This window comes from Dromiciops gliroides, chromosome X (assembly GCF_019393635.1).
Source record: "Dromiciops gliroides isolate mDroGli1 chromosome X, mDroGli1.pri, whole genome shotgun sequence".
In the NCBI taxonomy this organism is placed as follows: domain Eukaryota; kingdom Metazoa; phylum Chordata; class Mammalia; order Microbiotheria; family Microbiotheriidae; genus Dromiciops; species Dromiciops gliroides.
In genome coordinates this window covers 82,014,138-82,025,058 of record NC_057867.1, presented here as the reverse complement: position 1 = coordinate 82,025,058, position 10,921 = coordinate 82,014,138, and the positions used below count along the sequence as shown (strand labels likewise).

Genomic DNA, 10,921 nt, shown 5'->3' with positions numbered 1-10,921 from the left:
ATTTTCCAGTTACTCGTAGAGATAGTTTGCAACATTTGTTTTTATAAGATTTCTAGTTTCAATTTTTTCTCCCCCCCCCTCCCCTCCCCTCCCTCCACCCTCCCCAACAGAGCTAGCAATCCGATATAGGTTATATATGTACAATCACATTAAACGTACTTCTGCATTAGTCATGCTGTGCAAGAAGAATCAGAGCAAAAAAGAAAAACAACCACCAAAAAAAATAGAGGTAGCATGGTTCAATCTGCAACTACATTCCATAGTTCTTTTTTTCCTGGATTTGGAGAGCATTTTCCATCATGAGTCCCTTGGAACTCTTTTGGACCACTGCATTGCTGAGAAGAGTCAAGTCCACCACAGTTGATCGACACACAATGCTGTTCATACTGTGTACAATGTTCTCTTGGCTCTGCTCACTTCACTCAGCATCAGTTCATGTAAGTCCTTACAGGTTTCTCTGAACTCCTCCTGCTCATCATTTCTTTTTTCCCATGTCACCCAAGGGTTTTGTTTATTTCTTTATAAATATTAATTATTATTTATTAGCACCACATTGCATGAACTTATTGATTTTTTCTGGTTTTCCCAAAACTATGAACTCTAGTTTACTATTTTAAAAAATATGAAATTGTTTTTATTTTCCAGTTACATGTAGAGATAGTTTTCAACATTTGTTTTCATAAGATTTCTAGTTTCAAATTTTTTCCCTCCCTTCCCAAGACAGCAAGTAATCTGATATAGGTTATATATGTACAATAGCATTAAACCTATTTCTGCATTAGTCATGTTATAAGAGAAGAATCAGAGCAAAAAGGAAAAACCTCAAACATTTTCTTAAAAAGCAGCACCAAAACCAAAAGAAATAGTATGGTTCCATCTGCATCCATATTCCACAGTTCCTTTTTCTTTTGTTCTGGATTTGGAGAGCCTTTTCTTTCCATCATGAGTCCCTTGGAACTTTCTTGTATTGGTGAGAAGAATCTAGTCTATCACAGTTGATCAACACATAATGTTGATGATACTGTGTACAATGTTCTTCTGGTTCTGCTCATCTCACTCATCATCAGTTCATGCAAGTCCTTCCAGGTTTCCCTGAACTCCTCCTGCTCATTGTTTCTTATGGCCCAATAGAATTCCATTGCATTCATATACCATAACTTGTTTGGCCATTCCCCAATTGTTGGGCATCCCCTCAATTTCCAATTCCTTGCCACCACAAAAAGAGCAGCTGTAAATATTTTTGTACATGTGGGTCCTTTTCCCTTTTTGATGATCTCTTTGGGAAAAAGACCCCAAAGTGGTGTTGCTGGGTCAAAGGGTATGCAGAGCTTTATAGCCCTTTGGGCATAATTCCAAATTGCTCTCCACAATGGTTGGATCAGTTCACAGCTCCACCAACAATGCATTAGTGTTCCCATTTTCCCACAGCTTCTCCAACATTTATTATTTTTCTTTTTTGTCATATTAGCCAATCTGATAGGTGTCAGGTGGTACCTCAGAGCTGTTTTAATTTGCATTTCTCTAATCAAGAGTGATTTAGAGCATTTTTCCATATTGCAATAGATATCTTTGATCTCTTCATCAGAAAACTGCCTGTTTGTATCCTTTGACCATTTCTCAATTGGGGAATGACTTGGATTCTTATAAATTTGACACAGTACTCTATATATTTGAGAAATGAAGCCTTTATCAGATGCACTGGCTATAAAAATTGTTTCCCAGCTTTCTGCCTCCCTTCTACTTTTGGATGCATTGCTTCTGTTTGTACAAAAACCTTTTAATTTAATGTAATCAAAATGATCCATTTTGCATTTCATAATATTCTCTATCTCTTGTTTGGTCATAAACTGTTCTCCTTTCCAAAGATCTAAAAGGTAAACTATTCCTTCCTTCCTCCCCTAATTTACCTTTTATGTCTAAATCATGCACCCATTTTGACCTTGTTTTAGTATAAGGTGTCAGATGTTGGTCTATGCCTAATTTCTGCCCTACTATAGTTCCTATTCCAGAAGCTGGAGTCTTTGGGTTTATCAAACAGTACCTTACTAAAGTCATTTACTACTGTGTCTCCTGTGCCTAGCCTATTCCATTGATCCTCCATTCTATTTCTTAGCCAGTACCAAATAGTTTTGATGGCTGCTGCTTTATAGTAAAGCTTCAGATTTGGTACAGCTAGCCCACCTACCTGTGCATTTTTTTTCATTATTTCCCTTGATATTCTTGACCTTTTGTTTTTCCAGATGAATTCTGTTATTATTTTTTCTAGCTCTATAGAATAATTTTTAGGTAGTCTGATTGGGACGGCACTGAATAAGTAAATTAATTTAGGTAGAATTGTCATTTTTATTATATTAGCTCGGCCTATCCATGAGCAGTTGATATTTTTCCAATTATTTAGATCTGATTTGTGTGAAAAGTGTTTGGTAACTGTGTTCATAGAGTTCTTGGGTTTGTCTTGACAAGTAGACTCCCAAGTATTTTATATTTTCTACCTTTGCTTTAAATAGAATTTCTCTTTCTATCTCTTGCTGCTGCCCTTTGTTAGTCATGTATAGAAATGCTGATGATTCATGTGGATTTATTTTATATCCGGCTACTTTGCTAAAGTTGTTCATTGTTTCAAGTAACTTTTAGTTGATTTTCTAGGATTCTCTGAGTATCCCATCATATCACCTGCAAAGAGTGATAGTTTTGTTTCCTCCTTGCCTATTCTAATTCCTTTAATTCCTTTTTCTTCTCTGATTGCTAACACTAACATTTCTAGTACAATATTAATAATAGGGGTGGTAATGGACATCCCTGTTTCACCCCTGCTCTTACCGGGGAGGCCTCTAATTTATCTCCATTACATATAATGCTTGCTGATGGTTTTAGGTAGATACTGCTTGTTATTTTAAGGAAAGCTCCCCCTATTCCTAAGCTCTCTAGTGTTTTTATTAGGAATGGGTGCTGGATTTTGTCAAAAGCTTTCTCTGCATCTATTGAGATAATCATATGATTTTGGTTAGTTTTCTTATTGATGTGGTTGATTATGCTAATAGTTTTCCTAATGTTGAACCAGCCCTGCATTCCTGGTATAAATCCCTCCTGTTCATAGTGTATTATCCTGGTGATCACTTGCTGTAATCACCTTGCTAATATCTTTTTATTTTCTATTTTTTTTAGTGAGGCAATTGGGGTTAAGTGACTTGCCCAGGGTCACACAGCTAGTAAGTGTTAAGTGTCTGAGGCCAGATTTGAACTCGGGTACTCCTGACTCCAGGGCTGGTGCTCTATCCACTGTGCCATCTAGCTGCCCCGCTAATATCTTATTTAAGATTTTTGCATCAATGTTCATTAGGGAAATTGGTCTATAATGTTCTTTCTCTGTTTTCGTTCTGCCTGGTTTTGGTATCAACACCATATTTGTGTCATAAAAGGAATTTGGTAGAACTCCTTATTCACCTATTTTTTCCAAATAATTTGAATAATACTGGAATTCATTGTTCTTCAAATGTTTGGTAGAATTCACCTGTAAACCCAGCTGGCCATGGGGACTTTTTCTTAGGGAGTTCATTAATGGCATGTTCACTTTCTTTTTCTGATATGGGCTTATTTAAGGATTTTATTTCCTCTTCAGTTAACCTGGGCAGTTTGTATTTTTGTAAATAATGATCCATTTCATTTAGATTGTCAAATTTATTGGCATACAGTTGGGCAAAATAGTTCCTAATTATTGCTTTAATTTCCACTTCATTGGTGGTGAAATCACCCCTTTCATTTTTGATACTGGTAATTTGGTTTTCTTCTTTCTCTTTTCAAACCAAATTAACCAATGGTTTATCTATTTTATTGTGGTTTTTTCCCCATAAAACCAGCTTAGTTTTATTGATCAATTCTATAGTTTTCCTTCTTTCAATTTTATTAATTTCTCCTCTAATTTTCAGAATTTCTAATTTAGTATTTAGTTGGGTATTTTTAATTTGTTCTTTTTCTAGCTTTTTAAGTCCCATGCCCAATTCGTTGATCTCCTTTTTCTCTTTTTTATTGATGTAAGCAGTTAGAGATATAAGATTTCCCCTAAGCACTGCTTTGGCTGCATCCCATAGATTTTGGTATGTTGTCTCATTATCATCATCTCTTGAAGTTATTGGTTTTTTCTATGATTTGTTGTTTGACCCACTCATTCTTTGGAATGAAATTAGCTTTTATATCTTCATCAGAAAACTGCCTGCTCATATCCTTTGGCCAAAAAAAAAGTTACTTTTCCTATCACTGGAATAGTTATTGTGGTAGCATTGTTTCCATTTGCTCATTCTTGTAGCCTATTTTGTAACTTTGTGCTTTCTGTTAGGGCTGAGCTTGTGTCCTCTGGGGTCATTCTAATACTTTCTTGGAGTTCAGCGTGTTGGGTTATTCCAGGATCTCAGGGACAGCTCATATGGGGGCCCCACAAGCTTTTATTTCCCCCATGGTGACCTGACACATGGCAAAGTCTGAGCATTGCCCCTCTGGTCTGAAGTTCCTCTCCTGGTCATTCCTCCACAGGCTTCAGACTGGAACCAAGACCCCACTACACTCACAGCATCAGAGCCACACAGATGCTGCTGCTGCTGCTTCTGAACTTCCTCTTCAGGCCACAACCCAAGGCCTGCAACCCCTCCTCACTCAGCCCTGGATCTGCGACCCAGGAGTGGAGCGTGAGCAACAGACCTGGCACTTGGCAGCCATTTCTGCACCCTTCATAAGGTAAGGATCCTTTCTCCTAGATGTCCCCTCCTTCTCTAGCACCCCCCCACACACACAACCTCCTCTCCCTCTCTCTCCCCTTTCTCTTCTCTCTCCCCCCCTTCTCTACCACTCACACAAGCACACACTATGTCCTCCCTCCCTTCTTTCCCTATTTCCTCTCCCTGTTCTACTCACACTCTCACACACTCTGTCTCCTCTCTTCCTTTCTCTCTCCCCTTTCTGTAATGCTCCCTTTCACCCACACTCTCTCCCTTCTCTACTTATACCTCCCCCCACTCACACACACTCACTCCCTCTCTCAGGATCTCTCTTCTCTCTCTCACTCACACCTAAACACTCTAGCCCTTCTCTACCTCTCTATATCCTCTTTTCCCCAACTCTCACACGTAAACATTCCCCTTCTCTACCACTCTCACAGGTACACTCTCTATCTCCTGTCTTCCTATCTCCTTTCCCCCTCATACACACTCTCACACACACACACACACACACACACACACTCACACTCTCTCTCTCTCTCTCTCTCTCTCTCTCTCTCTCTCTCTCTCTCTCTCTCTCTGCCTCTATCGACCTCTCTCTTATGCTCATGCTCTATCTCCTTCCTTTCTTTCTCTCTCCCATCTCTCCCCCCTCTCTAACACTCCCACAAAAGCATACTTTCTCTACCTCCTTTCTCTCTTCTCTCTCCCTTCTTTCACACTCAGACATAAATACTCTCTACTTGTCTCCTCTCTTCCTCTCCCCTCCCTCCCTCTCGCTCTCTCTCCTTTTCTCTTTTCTCCTTCTCCCACTCACAGGTACTCTTTATCTCTTTTCTCTGTTCTGTCCTATCCCACCTCTTTCCTACCTCCCCCCCCACATACATTCACAAACATGCTCTCCTTATCTCCTCTCTTCCTTTCTCTCTCCATCCTTTCTCTATGTCCTCTCTCTCTCTCTCCCCCACACAGTCTATATCTCCTCCCTCCCTTCTTTCCCCATCTTGTCTTTATCCCCTTCTCTCCTTCTTCCTCCCCCCACTCATACACAGTCTATCTCTTCTTTCCCTATCTCTTTCCCACCCCCTCTCTCCCTTTTCTACTTCTCCCACATACACACTCACATATACTCTCTCCCTTCTTTGCCTATCTCCTCCTCTCCATGTTGTCCCCCTCTATCTCACTTCCGTACCTCTCTCATACACACACATACTTTCTCCCTCCTTTCCCTATCTCTTCCACTTTCTATCTCCCTCACACGCTTTCTCTTCCTCTCCTATCTTTTCTCTCCCTTCTACCTGTCTCCCATTTATACACACCCACACCCACACCCTCACACTCACACTCTTTTCCCTATTAAACCCTCCTTTGTTTTCAGTTTGGGCTACCACAGAAAGTGCTGCTGTCAATATTTTGGTCGCTAGATCCTTTCCCTCTTTCTATGATTTTTGGGGGTATAGGCCTATGTTACTTGCCAATCCTAAGACCTGGAAATTCTAGGACTTACATCCTGGGACTTAAATGCTGGTAGTTCCTTGGAGGGTACATACATCGTCTCCCTTTGGGTGAGCCATCATCCTGGAAAGCATAGCCCCTTCAAAAGGTTGCCTGTTATGCCCATTGCTTGTATTCATACCAATTTCCTTTGAAAAGTCCCTGAACATTCTCCCACCTACCAAAGTCCCTTCCCTCCCCAATTTGCCCTGGGAGGTCAAGAGATCTCACCGTCCTCTGCTTGCAGTGCGAGGAGTGAATTTTTCCATTCAAAAAACATTTATTAAGGGCCTGCTATATTCCAGGCAGTATGTTAAGCACTAGGGACACAAAAAGAGGCAAGAGACAGCCCCTGCCCTCAAGGAGCATACAGTCTAACGGGGGAGACAACATGCAAAGAAATATATACAAAGCAAACTATATACAGGGTAAATAGGAGAATAATTAACAGCAGGAAAGCTCTGCAATTAATTAAGAGAGGTTGGGGAAGGCTTCCTGTAGGAAGTAGGATTTTTATTTTTTTAAATAATATTTTATTCTTGCCCCAATGACATGTTAAAACAATTTTTTAACATTTTTTGAAGTTTTAAGTTGAAATGCTATCCCCCTTCCTGAGATGATAAGGAATATACGTGTACACACACACACACACACACACACACACACACACACACACACACACAGGTTATCCATGTGCAATTGTGTGAAACATTTCCATAGTTGTCATTTTGTACAGGAAGACTAAAAAAATGAAAGAAAGTGATACGGTATCAGTTCTTTCTCTGGAGGAGGAGATCGTGCTTCATCATGAGTCCTCTGGCATTGTCTTGGATCGTCGTATGGCCGAGAGTAGGTGAGTCGTTCACCGTTCTTCATTATATAATATTGTTGTTACTATGAACAATGTTCTCCTGCTTCTGCTCACTTCTCTTTCCATCAGTTCACATAAGTCTTTGCAGGGTTTTTGTTTTTAAATTCTCCTGCTTGTCGCTTCCTATAGCACAATAATATTCCATCACAATCACATACCATACCTTGTTTAACCATTTCCCAATTGATGGACATCCTCTCAATTTCCAATTATTAGCCACCACAAAAAGAGATGCTATCAATGTTTTTGTACAAATAGGTCATTTTCCCTTTTTTGATGTCTTTGGGATACAGACAGTGGCGGTATCTCTGGGTGCAAAGGGTATGCACCATTTTATAGCCCTTTGGCCATAAATTTCAAATTGTTCTCTAAAATGGTTGGATCAGTACACAACTCCACTGACAGTACACTGGAGGGTGGGATTTTCGTTGTCTTAAAGGAAATCAGGGGGGCAGCTAGGTGGCACAGTGGATAGAGCACTGGCCCTGGAGTCAGGAGGACCTTAGTTCAAATCCGGCCTCAGACACTTAACACTAGCTGTGTGACCCTAGGCAAGTCACTTAACCCCAATTGCCTCACCAAAAAAAAAAAAAAAAAAAAAAAAGGAAATCAAAGAGGCCAGTGGTTGGAAGGGAGGAGGAAGAGCATTCCAGGCATGGGAGCCAGAGAGAATGCCCAGAACTGAGAGATGGAGGGTCTTGTTCATCCAACAGCCAGGATCCAAGAGTACATGTTAGGGAATAGGGAGTAAGAAGAGGGCTTTGAATGCCAAGCAGAGGATTTCATATTTGCTCCTGGAGGGAATGGGGACTTTTATATCTCACATTCAACTTACTTTCACCCTGACTGAGGGTCTTCTCATCTGTGTACACTAGCAAGCTCTCACCTCTCCTTCTTTGATCCTAATGATGTGAACATGTTGCTTTTAATCTAAAATGGTGATTTTTTTTCTCCTTCCTTTCTTTTTTAACTGCCTTAATTCTTTCATTTCCTAATCCTTTTGCCACAGTTCTGGGCTACTTGGTTCCTTGGTAGCTAAAGACTTTTTCTTGGCTCCCTGAAATAGTTGGTTTTTTTTTTTATGTGAACCTTCTCATTGAACCACCACACTCTAGGGATTGACATATGGGAGAACAGCTTTGGGCCTCCCTGGACTTGGTCACCTTCTCTGGTCACTGGTGGTTTGAGTCCACCTTTGCTCTCGTTTTATCGCTACAGCTAGAGTTTCTAGAATGATGCCATAAGAATGGAGGAAAGGGACATGTTTGCTTGATTTCTCTTGTCACTAAAATGTCTTCTAGTGTCTCCACTCCCAACAAGGAGAGCTAGGTCTTTAGCAAAGGTTTTTTCTGAAGCTCTTGTGGTAATCGTGTGGGTTTTTTGTTATCTTGGCTGCTTCTGTGATTATGCTTATTGCTTTCCTACTGTTAACCATCTTTATGAATCTCACCTAGTCCTAGTGAATCATCTCCTAGACAGATCACTCTGTAGGGATTTTGTTTGAAAATTTGGCATCAGTGAGGTAGGTCTATGTTGTTTGCCTTTGTATACTCTCTCTCTCTGTGTAACAGAGTACAAATTTGGGAGTCAGAAGACCCAAGTTTACATCTAGGCCCTGCTACTGAGTGTGACCTTGAATGCTCCCTATGTGACCTTGGGCAAGTCACTTAATGTCTCAGAGCTTCAGTTCCTCATTCCTAAAATGAGGGAATTCAACCAACCAGATGACCTGAAAAGTCCCTTTCAAGTCGAAGTCTAGGATTCCATATTTTCTAACATTCTCTGCATTTGTCAGTCTCTGTTTCTGTGCCTTTTCACCCTTATTTCATAGAAGGCTTTTTCTCTCATCAGGCTTCCTTCAAATTGTGGTTGTGGACGTGCCATTTCATCCATGAGAAACAGCAAAAAAACGCCACTTCATTGACTTACAAGGAAACTTCCAATCTTCTTTAAGGTAAAGTACCATATTTATTGTCTACCTTCTGGTGCAGTAAGAGCTATAGGCTGGCCTAAGTCTGGGCCCACCTCAGCCATCCACTCTACTAATGGAGTGGGAGAGACAAAGAGAGTATGTGTGCATATGTGTGTGTGTATGAGAGAGAGGGGGGGGGAGGGGGGGGAGAAAGGAAGAGATAGGGAGAAGAGATAGAAAGAGGAGATTGAGAAGGGAGAGGGTCAAGTGTGTGAGTTTGAGAGGAAAGACAAGGGATAGGGAGAGTTGTAGTGGGGGAAGGAGGTGGGGGAAAGAGGGAGAAAGAGAAGACATAGGGAGGGTGTGAATGAGAGTGTTTGTGAGAGTTGGGTGGAAAGAGGAGATAGAACAGAGATTTGGAGAGAGAGAGAGAGAGGTAGAGAAGGGACAGATAAAGAGTGTTTATGTGTGAGTGGGGGAGAGTGTGTGGGAGAATGGGAGTGTTAGACCAGGGGTAGAGAAGAGAGATAAGGAAAGAAGGGGAGGGTGAGTGTATGTATGTAGGGGAGAATGGGGAGAAAGGAGAGAGAGGAGATAGACTAGAGAGTATAGGAGAGGGACAGAATGTTAAGTGTGAGTGTATGTGAGAAAGATAGAAGGGGTCAGGAGGAGATAGGAAAAGAAGGGAGAGAGGAGATAGAGAGTGTATGTGTGGAAGTAGTAGGGAAGGGGAGTGTTGCTGTGCGTGAGTTGGGGGAAGAGGAGATAGTAGAGAAGAGAGATAGAGAAAGAATGTGTGAATGGGGGGAAAGAGGAGAGAGGGTGTGTGTGTGGGTGTGAGTGTGAGACTATTTCTTGGTGCCTCAGAGTCATTAGCTTATACCAGGTCCATTCTCAAAGTCAAGGCGGTTCCCCCCCCCCCAAATTTGTCTTCTAGCACTTACAGAGGAATTCTGCTTAGACTAGTAGTGTCCAAGCTGCATTTTCCTGGATGTTTTTTGCCTGTAGACGTTTTGGAGTCCTCTCCTTTAAGTTTAGAAGTTATTTTCCCTATAACGGGAATAGTTGCTGTGGTAGCATTGTTTTCGTTTGCTCATTCTTGTAGCCTATTTTCTAACTTGGTGTTGTATGTTAGGGCTGAGCTTGTGTCCTCTGGGATCATTCTACTACTTTCTTTTTTCTTTCTTTTTTTTGGGGGGGGGTGAGGCAATTGGGGTTAGGTGACTTGCCCAGGGTCACACAGCTAGTAAGTGTCAAGTGTCTGAACTCATGTCCTCTTGACTCCACACGGCTGGTGCTCTTTCCACTGCACCACCTAGCTGCCCCTCTACTACTTTCTTGGAGTTCAGCGTGTTGGGTTATTCCAGGATCTCAGGGACAGCTCATATGGGGGGCCCACAAGCTTTTACTTCCCCCATGGTGACCTGACACATGGTAAAGTCTGAGCACTGGCTCTCCGGTCTGAGGTTCCTCTCCTGGTCATTCCTCCACAGGCTTCAGACTGGAACCAAGACCCCACTACACTCACAGCATCAGAGCCACACAGATGCTGCTGCTGCTTCTGAACTTCCTCTTCAGGCCACAACCCAAGGCCTGCAACCCCTCCTCACTCAGCCCCGGATCTACGACCCAGAAGTGGAGCGTGAGCAACAGACCTGGTACTTCTGCACCCTTCATAAGGTAAGGATGTCCCCTCCCTCCCTCTCATCCCCACACATTCTCTCCTCTCTTTCCTTCTCTCTCCCTTCCCTACCTCTCCCCTTTCTTCCCCTTCTCAAACACTCACACTTAAACCCTTTCTCCCTAGCTTCTTTCTTCCTATCTCCTCTTTCCCCCCAACTCTCTCTCTCTTTCCTTCTCCCCTGCTTCTTCTCTATCTCTTTATCTGCAAATCCCACACACTCCCCATCTCTTCTCCCCTTTCTATCTCCCTCC

The 10,921-nt window shown here is 41.9% G+C and overlaps 1 long non-coding RNA gene across 1 annotated transcript; it reads left to right on the top strand.

Annotated features, from left to right (window-relative positions):
- Window positions 1–6,968: 6,968 nt before the first annotated feature.
- Window positions 6,969–10,638, top strand: LOC122733803. The gene is made up of 3 exons (XR_006353970.1): window positions 6,969–7,056; window positions 8,926–9,028; window positions 10,480–10,638. It is a non-coding gene; the product is annotated as an uncharacterized LOC122733803 (long non-coding RNA).
- Window positions 10,639–10,921: the final 283 nt, after the last annotated feature.